The sequence below is a fragment of the Chiloscyllium plagiosum genome, unplaced genomic scaffold (assembly GCF_037043375.1).
Source record: "Chiloscyllium plagiosum isolate Xiang-an unplaced genomic scaffold, Cpla_swu_hap1 HiC_scaffold_40, whole genome shotgun sequence".
In the NCBI taxonomy this organism is placed as follows: domain Eukaryota; kingdom Metazoa; phylum Chordata; class Chondrichthyes; order Orectolobiformes; family Hemiscylliidae; genus Chiloscyllium; species Chiloscyllium plagiosum.
The window spans coordinates 62,967,026-62,981,789 of record NW_028270178.1 but is presented as its reverse complement, the minus strand read 5'-3'; the positions used below and the strand labels follow the sequence as shown (position 1 = coordinate 62,981,789).

The 14,764-nt window shown below is 43.6% G+C and overlaps 1 long non-coding RNA gene across 3 annotated transcripts in view; it reads right to left on the bottom strand.

Annotated features, from left to right (window-relative positions):
- LOC148138578 (uncharacterized) overlaps positions 1-13,041 on the bottom strand; it is a 43,258-nt gene extending 30,217 nt beyond the window's left edge. For 2 of the 3 annotated variants that reach the window (XR_015753947.1, XR_015753948.1), the window contains exons 1-5: positions 12,934-13,041; positions 12,188-12,294; positions 9,406-9,488; positions 7,593-7,688; positions 6,618-6,704 (exon numbers count right to left, since the gene is read on the bottom strand). This is a non-coding gene — a long non-coding RNA (uncharacterized LOC148138578). Of the gene's footprint in view, positions 1-3,683; positions 3,790-6,617; positions 6,705-7,592; positions 7,689-9,405; positions 9,489-12,187; positions 12,295-12,933 lie in introns of those variants that run through there. The other variant, XR_015753949.1, reaches the window with a different exon arrangement.
- Positions 13,042-14,764: the final 1,723 nt, after the last annotated feature.

Below are 14,764 nucleotides of genomic sequence, written 5' to 3'. Positions count from 1 at the left end.
CTTCCAACAACTTGCCTGCCACTGACTACAGGCTCACCGGTCTATAGTTCCCTGGCTTTTCCTTACCACCTTTCTCAAATAATGGCACACATCTTCCAGCACCTCACCTGTGGTTATTGATGACACAAATATCTCAGGGAGGGGCCCAACAATCACTTCCCTAGCTTCCCACAAATTTCTGGGATACATCTGATCAGGTCCCAGGGATTTATCCACCTTTATCCATTTTAAGACATTCAGGGTATCCTCCTCTGTAACATGGACACTTGCCAAGTTATCACTATTTATTTGTGCAAATTCTCTAGCTTCCACATCGTTTTTCAGTAAAAACCAATGTGTAATATTCATATAGAATCTTTCCAAACTCCTGGGGTTCCATAGTCAGTCTTGTTGGTCTTTGAGGGTCCCTATTCTCTGCCTGGTCACTCTTTGTCCTTAGTGTATTTCTAGAATCTATTTGGATTCTCCTTAAACCTATTTCCCAAAGCCATCGCTTGTCCCCTTTTTGCCCTCCTGGTTTCCCTCAAGTATTCTCCTACTGTCTCTATACTCCTCCAGGGATCCACTCAAACCCAGCTGTCTGTACCTGCCATATCCCTCCTTCATTTTCTTGACCAGAGCCTCAATTTCTCTCGACAGGCAGCATTCTCTACACTTCCCAGCCTTGGCCTTAACAGGAATATACTGTCTGTGTACTCTCATTGTCTCATTTTTACAGGTCTATGGAGGCAATGGCAGATGTGGACAGAGAATCAATCATTCTCAGTAAAGAGGAAGTGTTGGGAAAGGTAACAGCCTAAAGGTAAAAGGGGCGCCTGGCCGTGATGGAATGCATCCCAGGGGCAAAAAGAGATGGCCGGGAAAATAGCAAATGTGTTCATGATAATTCGCGAAAATTTGCTGGACTCTGGGACGTATCTGACAGATTGGAAAGCTGCAAATGTGATGCCACTATTTAAAAAAAAAACACCCATTAGTTTAACTTCTGTAGTGGGGAAAATGCTTGAACCTCTCAAGGAAGTAGTAGCGAGTTATCTGGGTAGAAACTATCCCATTGAGCAGACACAGCATGGATTCATGAAAGGCAGCTCATGTTTAACACATTTACATGAACTATTTGAGGACATCACAAATACGTTGGACAAGGGGGACCCGGTGGATGTGGTGTATCTGGATTTCCAGAAAGTAATCGACAAGTTGCCACATGAAAGGCTGCTGTATAAGATAAAGGCTGCACGGCATTATGGGTAATGTATTAGCAGGGATACAGGATGGGTTAACCAACAAAAAGTAAAGAATGGGGATAAATGTGAGTTTGGATTAGTGTTGGCACTACAACTGTTTACAATTTACACAAATGTTTTGGAGTTGAGGACCAAGTGTACGGTGTCAGAGTTCAGATTTGATACAAAGATGAGGTAGAGCAATGTGTGCAGAGGCCACCGTAAGTCTGCACAGGGATACAGATAGGTTACGTGAGTGGGTAAGGATCTGGCAGATGGAGGACAATGTTGGGAAATGTGAGGTCATCCATTTTGGTCGAACTAACAGCAAACTGGATGATGAAATAGTGAAAACCTTCAGCATGCTGCTGTGCAGAGGGATCTGGGTGTCCTTGTGCATGAATCACAGGAAGTTGGTTTGCAGGTGCAGCAGGTAATTAAGGCAGTGAACGGAATATTGTCCTTCATTGCTAGAGGGATGGTTATGCTGCAGCTGTACAGGCCACACCTGGAGTACTGGGTACAGGTTTGGTCTCCTTACTTCAGCAAAGATGTACTAGCACTGGAGGGGGTGCAGAGGAGGGTCACAAGTTTGGGCCTGGAGTTGAGGGTTGGTCTATGTGGAGAGATTGAGAAAACTGGTTCTATACTCATTGTAATTTAGAAGAATGGGAGGTTGGATGGGGTAAAAAAAACAAAATTATGAAGGGAGTAAGAAAGATAGAAGCAGGGAGTTTATGTTCACCAGGGGTGGGTGAAACTAGAGAACATAGCATCAAAATAAGGAGGAGCAGATTTAGGTCTGAGTTCAGGAGTAACTTCTTCAGCTAAAGGGTTGTGAATCTGTGGAATTCCCTGCTGAGTGAAGCAGATGAGCTATCAACTTTATTTGCCTTTAAGGAACAGGAAAGGAATTAAGGGTTATGGTGAGAGAGCAGGAATGTGGAGCTGAGGCCATGAAAAGATCAACCCTGACCTTATTGAATGGCAGAGCAGGTTTGAGGGGTCAGATGAAAGTTTTTGCCTTGTGCCATCAAAATTGACCTTTGAAAAGTTAAGTTTCGAAATTGGATAATCTGGTCTATTATTTTCTGTAACTATTTTAAAACTAGTAGAATTATCAGAGAATCCCAGAATCCCAACAGTCTGGAATGAGACCATTCGGCCCATCACATCGATACTGACGCTCAGAGCCTCCTAACCTCCCCCTGTAACGTTGCATTTTCCAGGGCCACCCAACCTACACATCCCTGAGCACTACAGGCAATTCAGCCTGGATAATCCAATCTGCCCTGCACATCTTTGGACTGTGGGAGGAAACCAGAGAACCCGGATGAAATCCACGCAGACAACCCCAATAAGGTGATCATCCCTTTCTTATTTCTCAGTTCCACCCAAATAACTTCACTGGGCGTACTCCCATGAATATCCTCCCTAAGCTCAAACATAATGCTATCCCTAATCAAAAACACTACTCCCCCTCCTCTCTTGGCCCCGTTTCTATTCTGCCTATACCATCTATACTCTGAAACATTAAGCTGCCAGTCCTATCCATCCCTGAGCCACTTTTCTGGAATACCCATGATATCCCAGTGGCATGTTCAAAACCATACCCTAAGCCCACCTGCCTTCCCTGTCAGGCCTCTTGCATTGAAATAAATGCAGTGTAACTGCTCAGTCTGACCTCATTCTCTGCTTTGCCCTTGCCTGCCTTGACTATTTGACCTCAGAACTGCACCAGCCTCAGACATACCTCTTTTCTCACTATCTATTTGCAATCACACCCACTCCCTCACTGGTTTAATGCCTCCTGAGTAGCATTAACAAATCTCCCTGCCCAGATATTAGACACCTTCCAAATCAGGTACAATCCATCCTTCTTATGCAGGTCAACTCTACTCCAGAGGAGATCACAATGATGCAAAAATGTGAATCATTTTCCCCTGCACCAGCTCCTTCCAGCACCTCCTCCTCCTCTGTAATATGGACATTTTTCAAGATATCACCATTTATTTCACCACATTCTATATCTCCCATGTACTTCTTCACAGTAAACACTGATGCAAAGTACTTGTTTCCCTATCTCACCCATCGCCTGAAGCCCCACACAAAGACTGCCTTGCTGATCTCTATTTTCTCCTAGTTAGCCTTTTGTTCTTAATGTATTTACAAAAGCCCTTTGGATTATCCTTAACCCTATTCGCCAAAGCTATCTCACGTCCCCTTTTTGCCTCCTGATTTCCTTCTTAAATTATACTCCTACTGCCTTTATACTTGAAAATTTTTTGGATTGGAATAAATGCAAAATATTACATCTTGATAAAACAAACGAGGGTAGGACTGACACTCAATAAAAGTAGGACCTTGAGTAGTGATATGGGAACGAAGAGACAGAGGGCTTCACGTCTTGGAAGTTTGTGTTACATGTAGACAGGGTGGTTAAGGTGCTTAGCACACTTACCTTCATTGTTCAGACCTTTGAGTACAGGAGTTGGGACGTTATGTTGAGAACGTACAGGATGTTGGAGAGGCCTCTTCTGGAATACTCTGTCCAGTTCTGGTTGTGCTGTTATAGGAAGGATATTATTAAATTGGAGCAGGTTCAGGAGAGATTTACCAGCATGTTGCCATGAATGGAGGGATTGTGTTCTAAGGAGAGGCTGGATAGGCTGGGAATTTTTTCCACTGCAGTGCATGAGGTTGAGGGGTGACCTTATTAGAGGTTTATAAAATCAGAAAAAGAGTGCAGATAAGGTGAATAGCCGGAGGAGAGGGGGATTCAAAACTCGGGTGCATTCATTTTGAGAAGAAATGAGAAAGGTTTGAGAAAAGACATAAGGATTTTTAAAAAATATATACGTGTGGAATGAATTTCCAGAGGAAGTGGTAGCTGTGAATACAATTACAATATTTAAAATACATTCAGATAAGTACATAAATAGGAAATATTTGGATGGATGTGGACCAAGCGGAGGCAGGTACAATTAGTTCAGTTTGGAATTATAGTTGGCATGGACTGGTTGCACCACAGGGCCTGTTTCCTTGCTGTATAACATTATGACTCTAATCCTCACTAACTCTAAATTCCTCCATCCTCAACTCTCCTGATCACTGTCACCTCATCCAGCCTCACAACTCTTCCTTATTTATATAATTCCTCACCAGCCACAGAACGCTCCCTATCTCATGTCCTCCAGTTTCTCAAATCTCTGCTACATGTGCCTTTCTTTAGTTCCAGCCTTGAGGATACCCTCATTCACTCCAATTGGTTGGAAGACAAACTGGTACGACCTGGTCCTCTAGTACTGCCCTCTGCCCCCTATTGGCCTGCGCTGACATCAATCATCGGGGCCCATTGTGAGGTGAGTGGTGGGATCCTCCCTCTCTCTGCCCTGGGAAGAGCTTCATCATTCACAGTGAATGGGGCAGTATCACAGAGCACAGGGGCTGGGGGCTATTCAGCCCATTGGGACTGTACTCTCTCCCTCTGGAGATGCTGCACATCTGTCCCAATTCCCTTCCCATTTGCCCATAGCCCCCCAAATCTTCCCCTAAAAAGTAAAATTCCAAATCTGTTTATGAATAACTGCTGAGTCTGTGTCCAGCTGCCAATCAGACAGTTCCAGATGCTCAGACTTTACTGAATAAAATAATGTTCACATGTTCACATATTATTTGCCAATTACCTGAAAATAGTTACTAAAATTGTGGCATTGTTCACAATTCCCTTCTCTCTGCAAATTAAATATCCAAGACACAAATTTGCAACTGGTCAAACTCACTGCTTAACCTTCTCAGCTCCAAATACAATTATCTGTGCTTCTGATAGCTCTCTACAAAAGAGGAACACATCTTATTTTCATTTATTCGTGTCATAGAGATGTACAGCACAGAAACAGACCTTTGGTCCAATTTGTCCATGCCAACTAGGAATCCTAAACTAATGGAATCCTATTCCCAGCTATTGATCCGTATCCCTCGAAACCGTTCCTATTCATGTACCCAATCAGATGCCTTTCAAATGTTGTAATTGTATCAGCCTCCACTACTTCATCTTGCTAACCAGTCTGCTTTGTGGAACATCTTTCAGTGTCCATATAGACAACGTCCACAGTCTACCTTCATCAATCATCTTTGTCACATCTTCAAAAAAACTCAATCAAGTTAGAAAGAGAGAATTACTCACACAAAGTCATGTTGACTATCCTTAATCTTTCCTGGTCTTTCCAAATACATGTAAATCCTATCCCTCAGAATCCCTTCCAATAACTTGCCTACCACTGACTTCAGGCTGCCTGTTCTGTTGTTCCCTGGCCTTTCCTTACCACCTTTTTAAAATAACAACACCTGTCTTCCAGCACCTCACCTGTCACAAACGATGATATAAATACCTCAGGGAGGGGCACTGTTTTCCTAGCTTCCCACAAATTTCTGGGATACACCTGATCAGGACCCAGGGATTTATCCATCTTGATGCCATTTAAGACATCCAGTACCACCTCCTCTGTAACATGGACACTTTTCAAGTTATCACTGTTGTTAAGTATCAAGTTCTCCAAACTCTCCAGAAAAGAGTAGCATAGTATCTCTCCCACCTCTTGTTGTTCCATAGATGGCCTTCTTGATCGTTAAGAAGTTGTATTCTTTGTCTATTTTTTCTTTTATCCTTGATATATTTGTAGAATCGCTTTGGATTCTACTTAAACCATTTCCTATAGATATTTCATGTTCCCTTTTTGCTCATCTGATTTCCCTTGAGTATATTCCTGTAAAAACATGAACTTGTACTCCCAATTCCTCCGCCTCTGCCATATCTGCTTCCAGGAGAAGCAATTCCACTCCAGGACATCCCAGAAAGGATTCCTATTTCAAGGACTGCATTTCCCTCCCACGTGATCAAAAATTCCCTCCAATGCATATCCTCCACATCCCGTACCTCCACCTTCCCCCCACCCTTCCAACCACAATAAGAATATAATCCACCGGTCCTCACCTGCCACCCCACGAATCTCCAGATACAGCGCATTAACCTCTGCAATTTCCACTACCTACAGTCAGACCCCACCACCAGGGATATATCTCCCTCCCCAGCCCTTTCTATGTTCCACAGAGACCATGGGATATTTGGTGCTGATGTGCTGCCCCATTGATACCTCAGTCACTCACCCTGCCCAATGGTCTAGTAATACTATCGCTAGATGGATAATCCAGACACCCAGATAACGTTCTGGGGCTCAGAGTTTGGATCCCGTCACAGCAGACAGTGGAATGTGAATTCAATAAAAATTTGGAAGTAAGAATCTATTAAAGACCATGAATCCATTGTTGATTGTTGCAAAAAGAAAACCATGAGATTCACTAATATCCTTCAGGGAAGGAATCTGCCATCCTTACCTGGTCTGGCCTACATGTGACTCCAGACCCACAGCAACGTGGTTGAATCTTAACTGCCCCTGAGGCCCAGCCAGTGACACCCTCATCCTGTGAATGAATTAAAAAAGGTCAAGTCTTGTATACAATCATACTATTCTTACAGACAAGTGATCTGTTAGTAAATTTGCTTCTCAATTCCCGGCTGACTATTTATTTCTCAGTTCCACCTGTACAACTTGCCTGGATGTACTTCCAGGAATATCCTCCTGAAGCCCAGCCATAATGTTATCCCTCATCAAAACCACCTCACCCCCCCGCTCTGTTGCCCCCTTTCTATCCTTGCTATAGCATCTATACCTTGGAACATTAGGAATGGTTAGGACCAGCAGCTTAAGTCATACCTCTGTAATTGCTGTAATATCCCAGTGCCATGTTCAAAACCATACCCTGAGCTATCGGGCCTCCTGCATTGAAATAAATGCAGTGTAACTGCTCAGTCCTACCTCATTCTGTGCCTTGCCTTTGCCTGCCTTGACTGTTTGACGCCTGAACTGTACCAGCCTCAGACTTGGCTCTTTCCTCACTCTTTTGAGTTTACCTCCATTCCTTCACTGGTTTAATGCCTCCTGAATAGCACTAGCAACTCTTCCCTTTCAGTGCAGGTAAAATCCATCCTTCTGATGGAGGTCAATTCTACCCCACAAGAGATTCGAATGATCCAACAATGTGAACTCTTCTATTCCTATGTCATTGATACCAATAAACAACAGCCACCCCTCAAAATGGTTATTCTCCCCTTTAAGAATATTCTGCTCCCTCTCTGAGGCATCCTTGTACAAAAATTACACATTCGAATAATAAACATTACATTCATCACATCATCATAAAAGGATTACATAACACATGATGGTTTGGGGAGACCTTTTGAGAGAATGTGATGATTCAAAGGAGAAATTTTAAGCAGCAAAGGGGATTGATCTGGAATGCAATACTCACAATGCGAATATCCAGGTCCTGATGTACTGAGTAATTCAATCAGAGTTTGGCAGAACATTTACTGAGATTACCATCTGAATGTCCACCTGTAATATCCTGTAATACAAGTTTATAAAATCTGTCACTCTCAGTTCAAGTTAGAAACCCACACCATCCCCTCCTCCTGGCGCAGGATTACTGTACATAGTTACAACAGGTCATCAGGAAGGGGAATGGAATGTTTTGTTCAGAGGGTTTTCAGTATGAGAGTTTGGAGTATATACCTGAGAGTAACGTGAGGAAGTGGTGGTGAGACCACCATATCTGGAGTAAAGTGAGCAGTTTTGGTCCCTTTAGATAAGGAAATGTGTCACTTTATTGGAGGCATTTCAGGGAAGATTCACTCGTAGAAAGTGCGGACTGCAGATGCTGGAGATCAGAGCTGAAAAATGTGTTGCTGGAAAAGCGCAGCAGGTCAGGCAGCATCCAAGCAGAAGGAGAATCAACGTTTTGGGCATAAGCTGAAGGGCTTATGCCCGAAACATTGATTCTCCTGCTCCTTGGATGCTGCCTGACTTGCTGTGCTTTTCCAGCAACACATTTTTCAGCAGGGGAGATTCACTGGGATGATCCCTGGTTTGGAGGGATTATCTTTTAAATAAAGGCTGAACAGGTTGGGACACTACTCACTGGAGTTTGGAGAAAGAGAGGTGATCTCATTGAGACAGATGGGATTCTTAAGGGGTTTGACAGGATAAATACTGAGTGGACGTTTCCGAGTGTTAATACTGAAAAGGGAGTCTGGAACCAAATTCTGGGTCAGTCGCGGAATCAAGGGTTCTGCTTCAGATTCATCAAGTTTAAGGCGACACAGAGGCAGGTAAGGGGTTTCAGTAGCAATGAAGCTGGGGTGAGGAGGAGACAAACAATGTTTAAGAGATTGGAATTCCTGGTGTTTGGGATTGTGCAGATGTCTGATCAGAAGGTCATCTTGGGGTCAGATATAACAGCAATATTGTGAAGAACGTATTTCTGCCTCAGACAGTTACCAGGGAGAGGGAGAGGCTCAGCAGTAAGAGAAAGGAATTTGGAATAACAACTGAAGGCAATGGGTTTAACCATGACAATGTTTCATTGGAGGAAACTGCAGCTAATCGAGTAGTGGGAATGTGATAAGCAGTTTGGTAACTGAGTAACAGTGGAGTAATGGAGAGGGATGGTGGGGAGGGAGAGCTGGGCAGTGTCATTGTCCATGTGAAACCTAACATGGTGCTTTTTCACAATGTCAACTCCTGGCAGTATGTAGGTGAGATACAGGAGAGAGCAAGGATAGATACTGGAGGGACACCAAATGCAAGGAATTCAGAAAGGAAAGGGAGAGTGGAAATGGAGCAGGATTTTCCAAAAACCGTGAGGTCAAAAGGAAGTTTTTCAAAGAAGGGGAGAGAAGGGCATAACCAGAAAAGACAGACAGACAGAACAAGGAACAATATCTGTGAATCGGTGAGAAGGAGGAGACAGAGTGTTGGAAAGTCTGTGGTTTAGCGAGCTTTGGTAAATTGTAAAGAGGAGCTCTGATAAGGCTTAACAAGAGACTGGAGAAAGATGTAGGTTTAGGACAAAAACCAGGAACACTACGTGAGGCAGTTTGGCTCAGTGGGCTAGTGGGAGGGAGGGAAGCAGCAGATCGGATTATCTCAGTCATGGTGACAGAGAAACTCCATGTGCTCCTCACTCATGTTGTTGGAGGGGAGGATAGAGGAGACAGGATGATGGACAGTGTTTTACAAGAAACAAATTCAGGGTTAGTGATATTTAAAATGAGTGAACAAACCTGATGTATTTAGCTTTTATCCAGAATATTAAAACAAGCGACTGAAGTCCTGGTTCGAATCCCATCTTGGCAGATGGTAGAATCTGAATTCACGAAAAAAATAACTGGAATTACGAATCTCCTGATTTCCATGAAACCATTGTCAATGGTGAAAAAAAATCCTGCCAACCTGACAGCAGCCCAGCCAGCGACTCACTGTACTAATCACTGCAAAGTCTCAACACAGGAATGAAACTGGATGGACCATGTGGCATCTAACAAGGCACTAGAAATTACAACCACAGAATCAGCCCTCTAGATGGTGCAACGTCCTCCTCACTAACATCTAGTTTTTGGTGCCAAAATGTGGAGAGCTGTACCTCAGACTAGTCAAGAAGCAGCCTGACATATTCATACTCACGGAATGATCCCTTACAAACAAAGACCAGACACCACTTTCACCATCCTAGATATCGAGAGTGTGGTGCTGGAAAAGCACAACAGGTCAGGCAGCATCAGAGGAGGAGAATCGACGTTTTGAACCTCAGCCCTTCATCAGTCTGATCTGGTGTGCTTTTCCAGCACCACACTATCGACTCTGACCTCCAGCATCTGCAGTCTTCAATTTCTCCTAAAATCTCTGGATATGTCCTGTCCCACCGGCAGCACAGACCAGACAGAGGTGGTGGCACAGTGGTGTACAGACAGGGAGGATTCGCCCTGGGAGTCTCATGGCTCCTGCTGATTACCATGTACCGTCCTCCCTTGGCTGATGAATTACTTCTCCTTCATGTTGAACAACATTTGGAGGAAGCACTGAGGCAACAAAATGGTGTCAAACGTACTCTGGGTACAGGATTTCAATGTCCACAATCGAGACTAGCTCTGCAACAGAATTACTGACTGAGCTGGCCAGGTCCTAAAGGACATAGCTGCTCAACTGAGTCTGCAGCGGGTGGTGAGGGAACCAACAAGAGGGAAAAACATACTTGATCTCATTGTTATGAATTGACCAGCTGTAGATACATCTGGCCATGACAGTATCAGTAAGAACGACAATCACACGTTCCTTTTGGAGACACAAGTCTTGGTTTAAAGTTGAGAAAACCTCCACTGTGTTGAGTGGCACTATTACCGTTCTAAATGGGACAGACTTCAAAGAGATGTAGGATCTCAAACAGCGTATCTATGAGGTACTGTGGAACATCAACAGCAGCAGAACTGTACTCCTGCACAATCTGTAATCTCATGGGGTTGTAAATCCCGCACTCACCCATCACAATGGACAGTAAAGGAGGGCATGCCATGAGCAGCACCAGGCTGACTTAAAAATGAAGTGCCAACCTGGTGAAGCTACCAAACAGGACCATCTGCCTTTCAAACAGCATCAGCAGCAAGCAACAGAACTACGTGATCCTACATCCATAGGAACAGATCGGAACTCTGCAGTTCTGCCACACCCAGTTGTGAACGGTGATGAACAATTAAACAACTCACTGGAGGAAGCATCACAGAAATCCCCACCCTTACTGATGGAGGGGCCTCACACATCCATGCACCAGATAAGATGACAGCATTTGCAGCAATCTGCATCCAGAAGTGTAAAGTGAGATGATCCATCTCAGCCTTCTCCAGTGGCTTCTAACATCACAGATGTCAGTTCGACTGAGTTTGAATAACATCAAGAAATGGTTAAGTAGTGCAAAGGCTATGATTCTGCCAACATTTTGGCAATAATACCGATAGCTTGCGCTCCAGAACTTGCCACCCACCAAGCCACGTACCGCTCCAGCACTGGCATCTACCAAAAATGCAAAACATTGCCCAGGGATGTTCAACACAAAAACACAGGGCAATCCAACCGAGGCAATTTCCCTCCAACAGTCTACACTCGATCAGCAGTAAAGTGATGGAAAATGTCATTAACGGGAAATCAATCAGCAGCTGCTCTGCAACAGTCAGCTGAGTGACACTCATTTTAGGCACCACCAGGGCCACTCAGCTCCCGATTGTGTTACCGCCCTGATTCACAACCTGACAACCAGCTGAATCCCAGAGGTGAGGTGAGGGTGATAGCTCAGTCCCACTCTAACACCACTATTTCAAGCTGATTTCACCCTTGTCTCAGCTCATATACTTTCATCCACATTGTGTTATCTCTAGGCTTCATTATCCAAACTCACTCCCTGGCCAACTTCCCACATTCAACCTCCCTGTAATCTCAAGAACATCTAAATATCTGCTTGTTGATTCATCAAAAGTCTCCTATTCATAAGCAACAACATAGAGTCATAGAGATGTACAGCATGGGAACAGACCCTTCGGTCCAACCCGTCCATGCCAACCAGATATCCCAACCCAATCTAGTCTCACCTGCCAGCATGTGGCCAATATCCCTCAATTTAAATTTCTCACACTTGATTTAATTCCTGGCTGTGATAATCCCTAGCTCCCTGCACCACACACACTTTGAGACCTCAACAACCCATTTTCTTTGAGACTCCCAACCATTTGTTAATTCATTACTTCATCTGTGTGGCTGTTTCTACAGTTGCTGAAGCAGCATGGTCTGAAATTCGCAGCCAAAACCTCTCAGGTCTGCTTTCCACCTTGAAGACATCCCTCAAAACCTGCTTTTGGTCACCTGACCTAATATCTCCATCTCTGGCCTTATGTCTAAAGTTCTCAATAGTATTTTTTGTGAAATTATAAGCATGATAATAAAAATACAAACTGTTGTTGATTTGACATTATTTTCAAATCATCACTGTTGCTGTAATGAATAATCTATAATGCCACTTACCCAACCACATTGTAGGAGCACCTTCACCACACAAACTGCAGCTGTACAAGAAAGTCAAACATCACCCTCTCCACAAGCAACAGGGCTTTGGCATTAATCACTGGTATCTGTGGAAGGAGAAACACAGTTGATGTTTGAGGGAGTGCAAAATGGATTACAGGGAATGAAAATGGTGCAAAATTTGATAGTCAGAAATGAAAGGAAAATACACTTGCTTGTTGGAAAAAAGAATTCTTGACTGTCAAAAATATTCAAGAAAAAAAGTAATCTGATAATAGAGCAGCACATGGTCAGGGGCTGGGCCGCAGTGAATAACTCATTTGCAAAGGGTCTATAATAGTAATAATACAGTCGTAAACAGGTCAAAAATACACTCATGGTTCGAGACTAAGGAAGCTAGATATTGACAAAGTGGTGATGAGGGGGCCCAGAGATGAATCAGAGCAGTATTGACTGCTATGATCCCAAAGATTCTATACAACAGAAAGGCTGCACATGCGCCTGGCTGCACCTTGCCCCCTACAAAGATGGCGGCGGTGCACATGTCCAGTGAATCGTTGTCCCGAATAAAGATGGCGGCGCTCACTCAGGCCTGCAGCCGCGCTGAGGCAATTCCCCATTTACTGCAAACACGGGACTGGGACGTTCAAATTTGTGTTTTCCGACGTGCACAATTTGTTTGTAAAACCTCTCCGCTCATAGCAACACAGTTTTTCTCCCGTTTCCCTGTTTAGTTCTTTCCTTACCGTATCCTTTCTCTCCATATCTTGCCGAGCATTCATTACAGCGACTGTGCGCCGCGCGCGAGGGTGATCACATGGTTTAGGATCAGTGGTGCTGGAAGAGCACAGCAATTCAGGCAGCACTGCCTCTCCTCGGATGCTGCCTGAATTGCTGTGCTCTTCCAGCACCACTGATCCAGAATCTGGTTTCCAGCATCTGCAGTCATTGTTTTTACCTCGTGATCACATGGTTTAGCTTAGCTCCGCCCATCATTCACTTTGATTGCTTGGAGGACCAACCGCCCCGCCAGGTCCTCCAACACCGCCCACCGTCCTTTCATTGGTCCGGTGCTGACATCAATCAACTTCGGGTCACTTTGTTGGCGAGAACATGCGCAGTGCGTCCTGCTTTAGCTGATATGTTGGGTAATGGGATGGGAGAGTTTACTGAGGGTAAGAATTCCCTTTGTGTGAGCTCTGCAGTAGATTTCCTTTATTCATGGAGGGAATTGCCTTCCTACTCATGACTGCATAGCTGTGATTGATGAATCAATGCCATCTGAATCATTACATAAACACCCCATTTTCACAACATCTGAGATCTTTCGCACATTGTATAACGCTCTTCCTCGGAAACAAAAAAAACATGAAATGGAGCCTCAAGGAATCGGAGCAGGAATAGGGCATTCATCACCTTCAGCTTGTTCCCCCATTCTATCAGATCACAGCTGGGCCAACCCAGGCCTCAACAGCTCTTTTATGCTTGATCCGCATAGCCCTCAACTGCTCAATATTTCAAAAATCTATCTGCCGTCTTTTAAAATAATTTGAGATAGAATCACAGATTCCCTACTGTGTAGAAACAGGCCCTTCAGCCCAACAAGCCAGAACAACCCTCTGAAGAGTAACCCAACCATTCCCCTCCCACATTTAACTTTCACAATTGTTTGGGCGAGAAAACTCTAGCCATTCACTGAGAGAAAAAATTCTTTACTTTTTCTAAAATGAATGTTCCCTTATGTAATGTCCCCTGTTTTGAGACTTCACTGGTGCTAGAAGATCGAGTTAACATCTACCCTGTCAAGCTCCTCAGAATCTTGTTTCCATAAGATCACCCCTGCTTATCTATTCTTGATATGTCAACCCTTTCGTCCTCAAAGCAGCTAAGTGAATCTTTTTTGAATGGTCTCAGGTGTTGGTTTATCCTTTATTAAATATGGGAGCTAACATTGTATACAGTACTCCAAGTGAGGACTCAGCAAAAGCCAGTGTGGTTAACCAATCCTGAGTCCATGCTAATACATTACCCCAATACCATGAGCTCCTAAATTGTGCAATTAACTTTTATGTAGCACCTTATAATTTACATTTTTAAAATCCAAATACAGAACATCATTGGATTGCCCTTTATCAGCCCTGCTTGTTGTCTCCTCAATGAACTGTCGTAAATTTGTCAAATATAGTTTCTCTTTCACAAAACCCAGTCTCCCATGTTTAATGATAAGCTTTTCTAAATGTCCTGCAATTTTTTTCTTTAATATTCAACTCTGTAGATTCTTTCAGTAGATTTGCTAAGTATGATTCCCCTCTCTTAAATCCATGCGGACTCTGTCCAATCCTGTCAGTGTTCAGTAAGAAACTTGACTGTACTCCAATATAGTTTGTAAATGTATCTGTATTAATTTTAAAAATCGATTACTTATAAATGCTGGACCCATGCAATAATCAATGACTCTGAATTTGGGTTATAATGTTTTTTTCTGTTTATTCCTTTTCGGACTGTGTTATGCAGACAGCACCAAGTGATCACTCTTAATTGTGAGTAACTTTGAAAATAATATATTTTAAAAATGAC